The following is a 15,218-nucleotide window of genomic DNA, read 5'->3' on the forward strand; positions in this document are numbered from 1 at the left end:
TAAAAATTAGAACTAATATCAAGATTTTACCTAAATCGATGCTTACTTGAGGCATCGTCATTCTTCAACTCTCTATCTTCACTAACCAGAAGCATTATGTGAGTGTTGAGTTTTGTAGATTAAGAATTCCAGCATTGGATGATAAAGCGGATGGATTTGAAGATTCTGGCGGTGGCTGAAGATAATGAAGGTGGTGCCAAGAACGCCATTGATGGTGATAATGGTCATCTAGGGCTTGTCTAATAAAATCAAGAGAGTAGAGATGAAGTAGGTGTGTGAAAAGTTTAAAAAGAAAATGCTTGATATAGGGGAAGGAGAGAGATTCAAGCGAGAAGAGCTGAGATCTCGGCTGGGCAACTGTGATTGATTCAAACAATGACAATTGAAATGCTGATTTTTAGGAAGTGAATGTCAATAGTAGCAATGAGTTAGTGGGCGGGAAACATTGTAACGACCCAAAAATTCAAACAAATTTTTCGCTTTTAGTTAATAAAACATAAACGCATAAACCATGAAATTCCCACATAATTGTTTTCAAATCAACGATTCATTACAACATATTCAAAACACCAGAGTGTCCCGATTTCCTAATAGTGAAAGAGAGAGATAGAGTGCACACCGCGCCATCACGCCTTGCCATTGCCCTTGGGCTCAGATGTACCTGAAACAAATAAATAACCTGTAAGCGAAATGCTTAGTGAGTTCCCCAGAGCATACCATACACCACACATGCACATATCCTGTTAGCTAATTAAAGCTACACACATATCACATAAACCATGCATAAAACTTGTAATAGTGTCATGGGATACCCCACATGGTCTTTACCTAGGACTGCCATGGGCTACCCCCACATGGCCTTACATCCAATGACATGGGCTACCCCACATGGTATTTGCCAAGGACGGCCATGGGCTACCCCAGATGGTCTTACATCCAATGCCACAGGCTCCCTCGGGGTCTTCATGCAAAACATATAATCACGTATCATATAAAGCACATAATGGCTAACACATGTACCATAAACACATAATGGGCCGACCTTGCTGCCTTAGGCCCATGGGTATGGTGAGAAGACTCACCTCAATCTACTGAATACAAACACTGCCCTCCTAACAGTCCACAATCCACCGAGCTGGACAATAATAGAGGTAATATAATCAATATTATAACTTTAAATTAACCAAGGGAAAACCAGCCTCCAAACCCTCCCCAAGGCCCAAATACCCTTTTCTTACTAATGGGCCCCAAGTCCAAATCCAATATCCTTCATGGGCCTCATGGCCCTATAAGGCCCAACCATTGCATACATGCCCCATACAGATGAAGAAGTCCATAATTCACAGAATACAACCAAGCCCTATACCCAAATGAGGCCCACGGGCTTAAAGGCCCAAAACAGATTAAGGCCCAACCGCTGCTGCATAAGCCCAACGTACCATCTTGGTACGCGCAGGGTACTGAGGGTTTGGGGCTACGCGCCGCATAGCACTGGTTACGCCCAACGTATACCCAGTTTAAGCACTTTCTCCATTAAGTGCTTAACGCTTGGTTTCCTCATGACCAAAAGTCAGATCTATGTCTGTTAAAACATCCTAAGGCATAAAGTTGCCAACTTTATGCCCTTGCATGCCTCAAAATCGTCTAACACTTCCATTAAAACCTTTTCAGGGTTCTTAATCCATGCATGAGGCCTAAACATCCATCAAGATCCCATTTTTATGCTTCTAAACGACCAAGGGACCTCAGATCTGTCACCCTCATCTGATGGAGTTGCTTAACTCACCAAAAGAGGTGCAAAACCAACCAAATGGGCAAAACTAGAAAACCCTAGCTAGATCTAAGGATTTAGATGGAAAGGTGCAAGATTTTTACTTCGAAAAGCTTTGTAAGGTGAGTTTGGTGTAGGATCTTGAAGCACCTATACGATCCAAGCTTGCTTGACTACTTCTTCTTCTTCTTGCAATGAACACTAAAAGGTCACAAATGCACTCTTTTTAGCTTAAGAATGATCTCACAAGGTTCTTTGGGGGGTATAAGGACGCTCTATGGCTATGGAGGCTCTCTGGGGTTAAGTCCAAGGGACTTAAGATTGTTCAAATAGGCCTCATGTACGGAGATTAAGGTTTTGGCTTTTTGACGCGTATGCCTGGCGTACCCTTACGTACGCCCAGCGTACGCGAGGCTCCTCTGCGATCAATCATGCAGAGTACGCTAAGCGTACTCATAGGTACGCCCAACGTACTCGAGGGACCAAATACACTCATACATGAAATCTTGAGGGTTTCCAAGACATACCATATTAGGGTGTTACAACTCTCCCCCACTCGGATCAGACTTCGTTCCCGAAGTCAGCAGCAGGGAACAGATCAGGGTAATGCTCCCGCATTTCCTCTTCTGGCTCCCACATCCATTAGGAGCCCTTCCGGTGCTGCCATTGCACCTTTACTAACTTCACTTCTTTGTTGCGAAGACCCTTTGTCTTCCTATCTAGGATGGCGACCGGCTTTTCGACATAATTTACACTCTCATCCACCTAAATGTCGTCCGAGGAAACAACTGCGGTCTCGTCAGAAATACACTTTCGAAGATGAGACACATGGAAGTTATTATAAATTTGACTAAGCTCCTTGGGAAGCTCTAAACGATAGGCTACCAAGCCCACACGGGCCGTGATCTTGGACGAGTCTATGAATCGAGGCCCCAACTTGCCTCTCTTGCAAAACCTGATAATCCCTTTCCAGGGTGACACTTTCAGTAAGACAAGATCCCCAACTTGAAACTCGAGAGCTTATCGTCATCAATCAGCATAGCTCTTCTGACAGCACTGCGCGACTCGCAACCGTTCGCGCACCTGCTGAATTAACCCGATAATCTTGAGCACTACCTCAGTGCTCCCCATGACCCGATGCCCAACCTCGTCCCAGCACACTGGGGTCCTGCACCTTCGTCCATATAGCATTTTGAATGGAGCTCAGTCAATACCGGCGTGATCTGTTATTGTACGAAAACTCTGCCAGTGGGAGGTATGTGTCCCAACTTCCTCCAAAATCCAACACACATGCACGGAGCATGTATTCCAATGTATGGATTGTCCTCTCAGTCAGACCGTCAGTCTAAGGGTAATATGTCGTACTAAAATATAGTTGGGTGCCCAATTCCTCATGGAACTTCTTCCAAAACCTGGAGGTAAACCGGACATCTCTATCAGAGACCACAGACACGGGCACCCCATGTCTAGCTACCACTTCACGAACATAAATTTCTGCCAATTTCTCCGCGGATATACTTTCATAAATTGGAATGAAATGGGTACTCTTTGACAGTCTGTCCACGATAACCTATATGGCATCCCCACCCCTTGCTGTCCTCGGAAGCTTCGTAATGAATTCCATAGTGATATCCTCCCACTTCTACAATGGAATGGGTAGTGGCTGAACCTTGCCATTAGGTCGCTGATGCTTGACCTTGACCTTCCTGCAGGTCAAGCACCACTTCATAAACCAGGCAATCTCCCGCTTCATGCAGGGCCACCAATAACCCAGTCTCAAGTCTCTATACATTTTTGTAGCTCCCGGATAAATAGAGAACTTGGACTTGTGTGCCTCCTCTAATAACTTCTTCCTCACTCCCCTTGCCATTGGTACTCACACTCGGCACACTGAGCCAAAATGCCGCGGCTATCCTTGACAAACAAAGGATACTGTCCCCGAATTTTCTCTGTTTTCCAGTTTTCCCTCTTCACCCCCTCAACCTGAGCTCCCTTGATCATATCTAACAAAGGCGAAATCACATTCATCCTCATACAAATGTCCCTAATCGGGGACCCCACCATCTTGTGGCTCAAAGCATCGGCCACCATGTTGGCCTTCCCTGGATGGTATAAGATCTCGCAGTCATAAGCCTCTAAAACATCCAACCATCTCCTCTGCCGCATATTGAGGTTCTGCTAATACATCAAATACTTGAGACTCTTGTGATCCATATAAATTGTGAACCGCACACCATACAAATAGTGCCTCCAGATCTTGAGGAAAAACACTACCGCCCCAACTCCAAGTCATGCGTGCGGTAATTTGCCTCATGAGGCTTCAACTGCCTCGAGGAATAAGCAATCACATGCCCCCTCTTCATCAATACCACACCTAACCCTGAAATCGATGTATCACAGTACACCACTAAATCATCTAACCCCTCAGGTAGTACTAGAATCGGAGCCTCGCATAACCTCCGTCTCAGGGTCTCAAACACCATCTGTTAATCCTCACCCCACCGAAAGGTCACATTCTTCTTAGTCAAGCGGTTCAATGACACAACGATCTTGGAGAAATCCTGGATAAATCTTTGATAGTAACCCGCTAAACCCAAGAAACTACGAATTTATGAGGCATTCCTCGGTACCTCCCATCGCATCACCACCTCCACCTTGGCTGGGTCGACCGAAATTCCCTCCTGATTGATGACATGCCCTAAAAATTGTACTTCCCGTACCTAGAAATCACATTTGGAGAACTTTGCATAAAGTTGCTCCACCCTTAGGGTCTCTAATACCTCCCTCAAATGCTGCTCATGCTGCTCCCTGGTCTTAGAATAGACCAGGATATCATCAATAAAAACGATCACTGACCGATCCAACATCGGCCTACATACCCAGTTCATGAGATCCATGAATGATGTAGGGGCATTGGTGAGCCCAAACGGATCACCACAAACTCATAATGCCCCTATCTAGTCCTGAAAGCAGTCTACGATATATCCTCCTCCTGAATCCTCAGCTGATGATACCCAAACCGAAGATCAATCTTAGAGAACCAAGACATGCCCTGAAGCTGGTCGAATAAGTCAATGATCCTTGGCAAGGGATAACGGTTCTTCACAATCAGTTTGTTCAGTTACCTATAATCAATGCACATCCTGTGCGATCCATCCTTCTTTTTCACGAAAAGAATCAGTGCTCCCCAAGTAGAGCTGCTCGGACAGATAAACCCTTGGCCTAGTAGTTCCTGGAGCTGCGTGGATAACTCCTGCATCTTAGGTGGTGCCAATCGATACAGTGCCTTGGCTATCGGAGCCGCACCTGGCACTAAATCAATGCGAAACTCCACTTGCCTTTCCGGATGCAGTTCCGGTAACTCCTCGGGAAAAACGTCCCGATAATCCTGTACAACTGGTACACTATCCACATCTGACACGGTCTCCATTGTCATATCTGAAACATAAGCCTGAAATCCTGAGCAACCCTGCTGTAGAAACCTCCTTGCCCTCGCATCTGAACAGAGGGTCGGTCCTTATGAGGCCCTCTCACCATGAATAACCAACTCTCCCTCACTTGGGGTTCGAACACTGACTAGTTGGCGCTCACAATCAATCATGGCTCCATTGGCCCCCAACCAGTCCATTCCGAAAATCACCTTCAGTTCGCGTAACTGTATCAGAACTAGATCTACACGAAACCTCTCGCCCAACACATTCAAAACACAGCCCCGCTATACCCTCATCGCACTAACGGTGCGGTCATCAGCAATCTCCACCTTGAGTGGGGAATCCAAAGTCCCCGACGCATCCCTAAACTTCTTGCTAAGGGCAAGAGACACAAACAACTGTGTAGCACCCGAATCAAGCAAGACATGAGCAGTCATACCATTAACCAAAAAGGTCCCTATACAAACGTAATTACACATAAGTCATATAAAATAATAAAAGTAGAGGATAGTGAAAACGTACCAGCCACAACATCTGGCACGTCCCGAGCCTCCTCAGTAGTCAGCTGAAACGCACGGCTCTTCACCGTTGGGGCTTCCGCCTTAGCAAGGCAGCCATCAGTGATCCTCAATGTGTCGGGCGCAGGTGCCGCCACTACTCCTCCCCCTTCCTGCAACCTAGGACAGTCAGGCTTCTTGTAGCCAGTATGGTTGCAGTGGAAACATATCAGGCGCTTCTTAGGGAACTCCCTGCTCACGTGGCCCTGCTGATCACAACAGTAGCATCCTGATACCCCAGCTGTCCGATACGCCCCACTATGAAACCTCCCGCACTTGGCACATCGGTCCCGTCCCTGCTGGCCCTTACCTAAAGAATCATAGGTCTTAAGCTATTTAGCCTGACCCCCTACTACCTGCACCTGATCAGTCTTCCGCTTCGTGCGGGTATCCAACTCCATTTCCCTCTCACGGGCCTTCTCCACCATCTCATTCAGGGTTTTGCACCCCATCAAACTTACAAACTCCCTAATATTATCCCTCAACATGGAATGATATCGGGTCCTCCTCATCTCCTCGTCGGTAGCATACTGTGGGATCAACAAAACTCGCTCTCGAAACTTGGTAGTGATCTCCGCCATAGTCTCTGTGGTCTGCTGCAAATCATGAAACTCCCTCACTAGGCGTGGCACCTCAATAGGTGGTGCAAAATCTGTATCAAACCGCCGAACAAACACGGCCCATGTCATATCGGTGACTCCGGCTGGCCCCACCTGGCTAGTAACCTCGCCCCACCAATCGCGGGCCCTGTTTCTCAACAAAGATGAAGCAAACCCAAGCTTTGCCGCATCCGGTCAAGAACTCGTGCGTTGGGCGTTCTAGATTTCTGCTACCCAACATCGACTGACAATGTGGTCCCTGACCCCGAAGAACTCTGGCGCCCCACACGCCTTGAACTCCTGGAACGAGGGAGTTCAAGTCCCCACCTGCCCACTGCCAACTCAGCCCTGAACGATCTAAGTCTCTCCTCCATAATCTCCATAATGCCCTCCTTGACCGTCCCAAATATGACTGGGGTTGCGTCAAGGATGCCCCTGGTAACCTCGGCTGCAATGAGCTCGCGCAGCCTCTCATCAATGACATCAGTAGTGTCTCCTGATCCCGCCCCGGATCCAGGCCCCGATCCTGATGGTCCTACTCCAAAACGGGTCACCACCATGATGAACTGAAATATCAACAATTATAATGATTAGGATTTCCATATAAGGGATCTTCCCAGACCGGTCCTCCATGAAGTTGTCAGATCTAACAGTTCTTCAGGTACAGGTCCTGTGCTTCTAGTAGTACGGGCCCAATACTACCTTCCACACCTACTTGTACCTTTCCCCACTGTTGTATTTGATAACTTTAATTCGTCTCACAACCAAACCATATCCCACGATTACCGAATACCCCAGCCTCAAGCTGTCTTAAGTTTCACTCTACAATTAAAGCAATCATGATAGGTTGTCCTTATGCATGCAAATTTTTCACAGAAAAGGATCAAATAAGCTTTCGAATAAGAGACTCTACCCTAGAACCACAACCAAACAAGGAACAGGAAATATGGTTAGATCAATCATTCTAAGGCTATAAGATCCTAACCGTATACAATTTAAAAAACATACACATAGCAAGTTCCATATAGTCAATAAGGCTCAATTATCAGTATAACATGGCTTAACATATTGGGGAACTACTTACTTAGCTCGACTGATCACACGCGTTGCACTCTCATCTTTTCTCTTCCCTTTGAAAAATCTTTTAAGTTACTTTTGAAAACAATTTTTTACCATTTCCTCAGTTTTAGTCTTGACGCACCCGAAAGTGTGCCTGAATCCCTCAAACGAAGGCTCTGATACCAACTTGTAACGACCCAAAAATTCAAAGAAATTTTTTTCTTTTAATTAATAAAACATAAATGCATAAACCATGAAATTCCTACATAACTGTTTTCAAATCAACGATCCATTACAACTTATTTAAAACACTAAAGTGTCCCCAGTTCCAAATAGTGAAAGAGAGAGATAAAGTGCACGCTGCGCCATCACGCCTTTCCCATGCCCTTGGGCTCAGATGTACCTGCAACAAATCAATAGCCTGTAAGAGAAATTCTTAGTGACTTCCCCAGAGCATACTATACACCACACATGCGAATATCCTGTTATCTAATTAAAGCTAAACATATATCACATAAACCATGCATAAAACCTATAATAGTGCCATGGGCTACCCCACATGGTCTTTACCTAGGACTGCCATGGGCTACCCCACATGGTCTTACACCCAATGCCATGGGCTACCCCACATGGTCTTTACCTACGATGGCCATGGGATACCCCACATGGTCTTACATCTAATGTCACGGGCTTCCCCGGGGGTCTTCATGAAAAACATATAATCACATATCAGATAAAGCACATAATGGTTAACAAATATACCATCAACACATAATGGGTTGGCCTTGGTGCCTTAGAGCCATGGGTATAGTGAGAAGACTCACCTCAATCTGCTGAATACAAACACTGCCCTCCTAATAGTCCGCATGTAATGACCCAAATTTCACGTCCAAAAATTTCGTTTTAAAAACATTACTTTAGAAAATATTAATAGTTAAAAACATTGTTTGATCAAACCATAACAAAACGTAAACCATGTCTAAAAGTCAAATCATACAACCATCAAAATATTAGAGTATAAATCCCAGAGAATCTCGTAAGTGCGGAAAACAGTGTGTGTGCATGACGTGCCGCTACCGCGCCGGCTCCTTCCCCTTCGACGAAGAGGTACCTGAAACCAAAACTGCAAACAGTAAGCACAAAGCTTAGTGAGTTCCCCCATCGTACCACATACCATACAAACAAATAACACACATACTGCCAGGCTATTCTAGGGTGCCTAACTACCCGGTACGGCCATTCTGGGGTGTCGACTACCCATGTCAAGCCATTCTGGGGTGCTGACTACCCATCGGTCCTAACAACCGACCCTCGGGGACTAGTCCCCTCCTACTACCACTATCGCAACTAACATAACAGGCCAACATGCAAACATATCATCACGTACTGTCAGACATTTCTGGGGTGTCTGACTACCCTCCGGTCCTAACAACCGAACTCTACTATTATCACATATAACATATCATGCTAGCATATAACATATCAGATTGTAGCAACCTAGATGATATCACAAAGACAATCATCTAACATACGACTCCTACTGGTGGGCCGGCATTAAGGCCGTAGACCCACCGCTACTAGAAGGTAACTCACCTCGAAGTAGCTGCTGATCTGAGCGGGAACTGACTGTCTACTGCTGCTGCTGCTAATCCGGAAATCCTCTGGCTGCAATTCCCACAACATACTCAATCAAACACTGTTAACTGTCCTTTGGGTAAAATGACCATTTTACCCCTGATCATGACCTAAGTCAAAATCAGAGTCAACTTCCAGTTGACCCGACTCGCCGAGTTGGCTTTCTAACTCGCCGAGTCCCTACCCAAACGTTTGCCCTGAATCCCGTTCCTACTCGTCGAGTTCTCCTTCTTAACAGATACTCAAGTCCTTCATCCTACTCGCCGAGTTGTATGAACAACTCGTCGAGTTCATCTTCATCCGATGAACACTTATGCTAAGACTCACCGAGTTGTATGAACAACTCGCCGAGTCTGTTCTTGATCTAAGGAGATTGCCTTGAACTCGCCGAGTCAGGGCATTGACTCGTCGAGTACCTCCATAGATGAGTTCAGCTTCCGACTCACTGAGTCACACCCCGTGACTCACTGCTCACTCGACACTACGAAACGGGGATAAACTCGGAGACTCGCAAACAGACTTGCCGAGTCACATGAACGACTCGCCGAGTCGTTGCCATGCACCCACTAAATACATAGATTTGCTCGATTCCAGTCCATGCCATTCACAGATCTGGGCTTCTTGGACACGAATCACACGTAAAGTTTCCAACTTTACGTGTAGATATTCACCAATATGGATTTTAGGGTTCAAAATGCCTCAAAAGGGTAGATCTAGGGTGAACAAGCAACATGGGTCCAAAAAGGACTTTAATGGAGCTATAAGGGACAATAAGCATAAAAACAGAGGGGAAACGAGCTATACCTTAGGGAAAACGTTGGAATGACACAGAGATGCTTGGCCTCCTTCTCCTCTTCTTTTCCCTCAAAACTTCAAGAATACCACCAAAAACACTTCAAACTCACAAGGAAGCACGACTAGAGAAAGATACAGGGCTCTGAGGGTGAATGGGGACGAGGTTGGGGCAGATATGTTATTTAAATAGGGTGCAAACCCCTGAAACTTAGGGTTTCATCCAACAGCTGTGACTCGCCGAGTCCAGGATATGGACTCGCCGAGTCGACAACTTAAACGTGTCCCGGGTCCCGCATCTACTCGGCGAGTCGGACCTGTGACTCGCCGAGTCCAAGGCTAAAAGAAGAGAAATCTTCAAATAAGATTTACGTACCAGGAACCAGGTGCTACAAATCTCCCCCACTTACTTTAGACTTCGTCCTCGAAGTCTGCTGCTCGATCCTAAAACAGCTCGGGGTAATGCTCCATCATCTCATCCACCGGCTCCCAAGTCCATTCCGAACCCTTGCGGTGCTGCCATTGCACCTTCACCAGCTCCACCCTCTTGTTCCTCAAATCCTTCGACTTCCTGTCTAGGATTGCGACTGGGCGCTCAATGTAATTTAGGCTGTCATCAACCTGAATGTCCTCTAATGGCACAACCGCTGAATCGTCCACTAGGCACTTTCGCAGCTGAGAAACATGGAAAGTGCTGTGGATCTGGTTGAGCTCGGCTGGAAGATCCAACCTATACGCCACCTTGCCCACCCGGGCTACAACCCTGAACGGTCCGATGAATCTCGGGCCCAACTTGCCCCGCTTCCTGAATCGAATGACGCCTTTCCAAGGCGACACCTTTAGGAGAACCATATCCCCGACCTGAAACTCCAAATTGGATCGACGCTTGTCGGCGTAAATTTTCTGCCGACTCTGAGCAGTCTGAAGCCTGCTCTGGACCTGCTGAATCCTCTCGGTCGTCTTGAGCACCACTTCGGTGCTTCCCATGACTCTCTGGCCAACTTCACCCCAGCATATTGGGGTCCTGCACCTTCGTCCGTACAACATCTCAAATGGAGGACGATCAATACTCGCGTGGTAGCTGTTGTTGTATGAGAACTTGGCCAGGGGAAGATAGGTATCCCAGCTACCACCGAAGTCTAGCACGCACGCCCGCAGCATATCCTCCAGAGTCTGGATGGTCCGCTCACTCTGACCATCCGTCTACGGGTGAAAGGCGGTGCTAAAATGCAGACGAGTGCCCAACTCGTCATGGAATCTCTTCCAAAATCTGAAAGTAAACCGCATATCCCATCTGAGATCACCGATACCGGCACGATCTCCCTGGTATAGATGTCGGCCAATTTCTCGGCCGATATGCTCTCCTGAATCGGAATAAAATGAGCACTCTTGGTCAATCTATCCATGATGACCCAAATCGAATCCACTCCACGCGCGGTCCTGGGAAGCTTCGTGATAAAATCCATCGTGATATCTTCCCATTTGCACAGTGGAATATCCAACAGCTGCATCTTGCCATGCGGTCTCTGATGTTCGGCCTTGACCTTCCTGCAGGTCAAACACCGCTCAACGTACCATGCTACATCCCGCTTCATGCAGGGCCACCAATAATCTAGACGAAGATCCCTATACATCTTCGTCGCCCCGGGATGAATAGAGAATCGAGACTTGTGCGCCTCCTCCATCAAAGTCTGGCGCACACCTCCGTGATACGGCACCCACACCCTACGGTGTAATGTCAATAATCCTCAGCTATCATAGTCAAAGGAGGAAACCTGACCCACCACACGCTCGCTCTTCCGATGTTCCTCCTTGATAGCCTCCTGCTGAGCCTCCCGGATTTGCTCCAACAAGGGAGTCACCACGGTCATCCTCAAGCAAACGTCCCTGATCGGCGCCGCCTTGCGGCTAAGCGCATCGGCCACCACGTTGGACTTCCCTGGGTGTTAAAGGATCTCGCAATCATAATCCTTCACCACATCCAACCATCGACGCTGCCTCATGTTCAGATTCGGCTGATCCATGAGGTACCTCAAACTCTTGTGGTCCGTGTAGATGGTACATCGAACCCCGTAGAGGTAATGTCGCCAAATCTTAAGGGCAAAAACCACCGCCCCCAACTCCAAATCATGTGTCGGGTAGTTCGCCTCGTAAGGCTTGAGCTGCCTCGAAGCTTTGGCAATAACATGCCCCCTCTGCATCAGTACCGCGCCCAACCCAGAAATGGACGCATCACAATAAACCACAAAATCCTTTACGCCCTTTGGCAGGGCTAAGATTGGCGCCTCGCACAATCTCTATCTCAGCGTCTCAAATGCAGCATGTTGCTCGGGTCCCCACCGAAAGACCACGGCTTTCTTCGTCAGCCGCGTCAGGGGCACGACTATCTTGGAGAAATCATGAATAAATCTCCGATAGTAGCCTGCCAATCCCAGGAAACTCCGAATCTCAGATGGAGACTTCGGAACCTCCCTTCTCATCACGGCCCCGACCTTGGCCGGATCGACCAGAATCCCGTTCTGGTTGACGAGATGTCCAAGAAATTGCACCTCGCACAACCAGAACTCACACTTGAAGAACTTGGCATACAAGCTCTCCCTCCTCAGGGTCTCCAACACCTCCCTCAGGTGTTCCTCATGTTCCCCTGAGTCTTGGAATATACCAAGATGTCATCGATAAAGACTATCACAGACCGATCCAACATCGGTCTGCACACGCGGTTCATGAGGTCCATGAACGCGGCAGGAGCATTGGTGAGCCCAAACGGCATCACCACAAACTCATAGTGGCCATAGCACGTCCGAAACGCTGTCTTATGCGCATCCTCATCCCTGACCCTCATCTGATGATAACCCAAACGCAAGTCAATCTTGGAGAACCAAGACGCTCCCTGAAGCTGATCAAAGAGGTCATCAATCCTCGGGAGTGGGTAACGGTTCTTCACCGTTACCTAGTTCAGCTCCCGGTAATCTATACACATCCGATGCGACCCATCCTTCTTTTTCACAAATAGGATCGGGGCTCCCCAAGGTGAACTGCTCGGACGAATAAATCCCTTGTCTAACAGCTCCTACAGCTACGTAGACAACTCTTGCATCTCGGGAGGAGCCAACCGATACAGTGCCTTGGCTATCAGAGCCGCACCAGGAACAAGGTCAATCCTGAACTCCACCTGCCGCTCCGGAGGTATCCCGGGTAGCTCCTCCGGGAAAACATCTGCAAAATCTCGAACCACCGGAACCTCGCTCACTGTCGCCCTGCCCGTCTCCTGGGTATCCATCACATACGCGACATATCCTGCGCATCCCTACTGAAGATAGCGCCTAGCCCTCGCTGCTGAACATACAGTGGGTCCACACTGAGGCCTCTCACCATGAATCACTAACTCTCCCCCGCTTGGGGTCCTGACCCGCACTAGCTCCTGTGTGCAATCTATCACTGCCCCATTAGGGCTCAACCAATCCATGCCAATGATCACCTTGTTCCCGCGCAACGGAATGGGAACCAAGTCTACCAAGTAACACTCCTCAAACAAACGTAGAACGCAATCTCGAAACACCATCGATGCTCGCACCGACCGATCATCAGCAATCTCTACCTCTAAAGGGCTATCTAACTCGCCTGAAGTCTCATGAAACTTCTTGCTAAGCGCAAGAGAAACAAACGATCGGGATGCACCCGAGTCGAACAATACCTGAACTGGGATGCCGTTCACATGGAACGATCCTAATGCATACATATACATACGGAGCACATATCAATATCATAACATCATAAAATAAAAATAGAGGGAAAGAATCATACCCGTCACCACATCGGGTGCGGCGCGTGCCTCCTCGGTAGTCAACTGGAATGCTCCGCTCCTCACCACCGGAGCCTCTGCCTTGCCCTGCCGAGCATCCGTGATCCGCAGGGTCGCTGGAGCTGGCGCCTTTACCGATGCTGAAACTGCCAACTGGGGGTAATTGGCCTTCTTGTGGCCCCTCTGGTTGCAGTGAAAACACAACAACTCTGATGTCTGAATGACTGCTGCCGGAGCAGTGCAATCCCTGCTAATGTGCCCAGGCTTGTCGCACTTGTAGCAGCTTGACGATCCCATCCTGCACGCCCCCTCGTGCGGCCTGCCGCATTTCCTGCAGCGGCTCGGTCCTGACTTGCCTTTCGGCCTACCCTTTGATCCCTTGGGCTTCTTCCCCGAAGCCCTTCCTGCCTGTCCCTCCTCTAATTTCCGTTTCCGGATGTGCTCCAAATCTATCTCCCTCTCCCTCGCCCTGGCAATCATAGAGTCCAAGGTAGGGCAAGCCGAAAAGCTAACATGCTCCCGGATGTCAGCTCGTAGCATATCGTGATAACGAGTCCTCCTCATATCCTCGTCACCAGCATACTGGGGCACCAACAAAGCCCTCTCCCGAAACTTGGCGGTGATCTCCGCCACAGTCTCCGTCGTCTGTCTCATATCCAGAAACTCCCTGGCCAGCTGCTGAAGCTCGACGGCCGGCGCAAACTCTACCTTGAACCTGGTCACGAAGTCCGACCAGGTCATAGCTTCGATAGCTGAGGCTCCCAACGAGTCACCCACTGACTCCCACCAATCCCGGGCTCGGTCCCGTAAACAACCTGCTGCATACCTCACCTTCGACCCCTCGGGGAAAAAGCTAGTCAATTGGGCAGACTCGATGTCTGCAATCCATCGCCTGGCAGCAATGGGGTCTTTCACCCCATGGAAATCCGGCGCACCACTGCCCCTGAAGTCCTTGAAGGACAGTGTGCGAGATCCTGACTGGCTAGATGCCAAATCACTCCTGAATGCCCGCAGACGATCCTCCATCAACTCCATGATCCCTTCCTTGATCGACCCAAAGAGGATGGGGGTTGACTCAAGGATGCCCCTGGTGATCTCGGACGCGATGAACTCGCGTAGTCCCTCATCTACCGGCTCGGAACCTGATCCCGAACCTGACCCCTCTCCTGAACCGCCATCTGCCGGCCTCGATCGAAGTACCACCATTATGCAATACATCACAACAACAATTAGAGATACTGATACTTCCTGAGGGATCACAACTACTTACAAGTTCCCTGGTCTTGTCTTGGCCTTCCTTGGTTCGGGTACGGATCCTCTGCTTTCAGTAGTACGGGCCCATACTACCTACCACATCTATCCGTACCTTCTTCATGGACTGCCTCGACTCCACCAGATCCCTTTCCCTATTGCTGATCACTACTATACTCATCCCAAGCTCACCCTAGGAAATGTCCGACTCTACTTGATCCAGTCCTCAGCTGCTGCAGACCTCCTTGTAATGCCAATTAGCCATCACCCGAATAACATCACATGCAACGAGACCCAGATAATCCTTCGAGTATCCGACTC

Source organism: Lactuca serriola, chromosome 4 (genome assembly GCF_051521515.1).
Source record: "Lactuca serriola cultivar US96UC23 chromosome 4, Lser_US96UC23_V15, whole genome shotgun sequence".
Taxonomy (NCBI): Eukaryota; Viridiplantae; Streptophyta; class Magnoliopsida; order Asterales; family Asteraceae; genus Lactuca; species Lactuca serriola.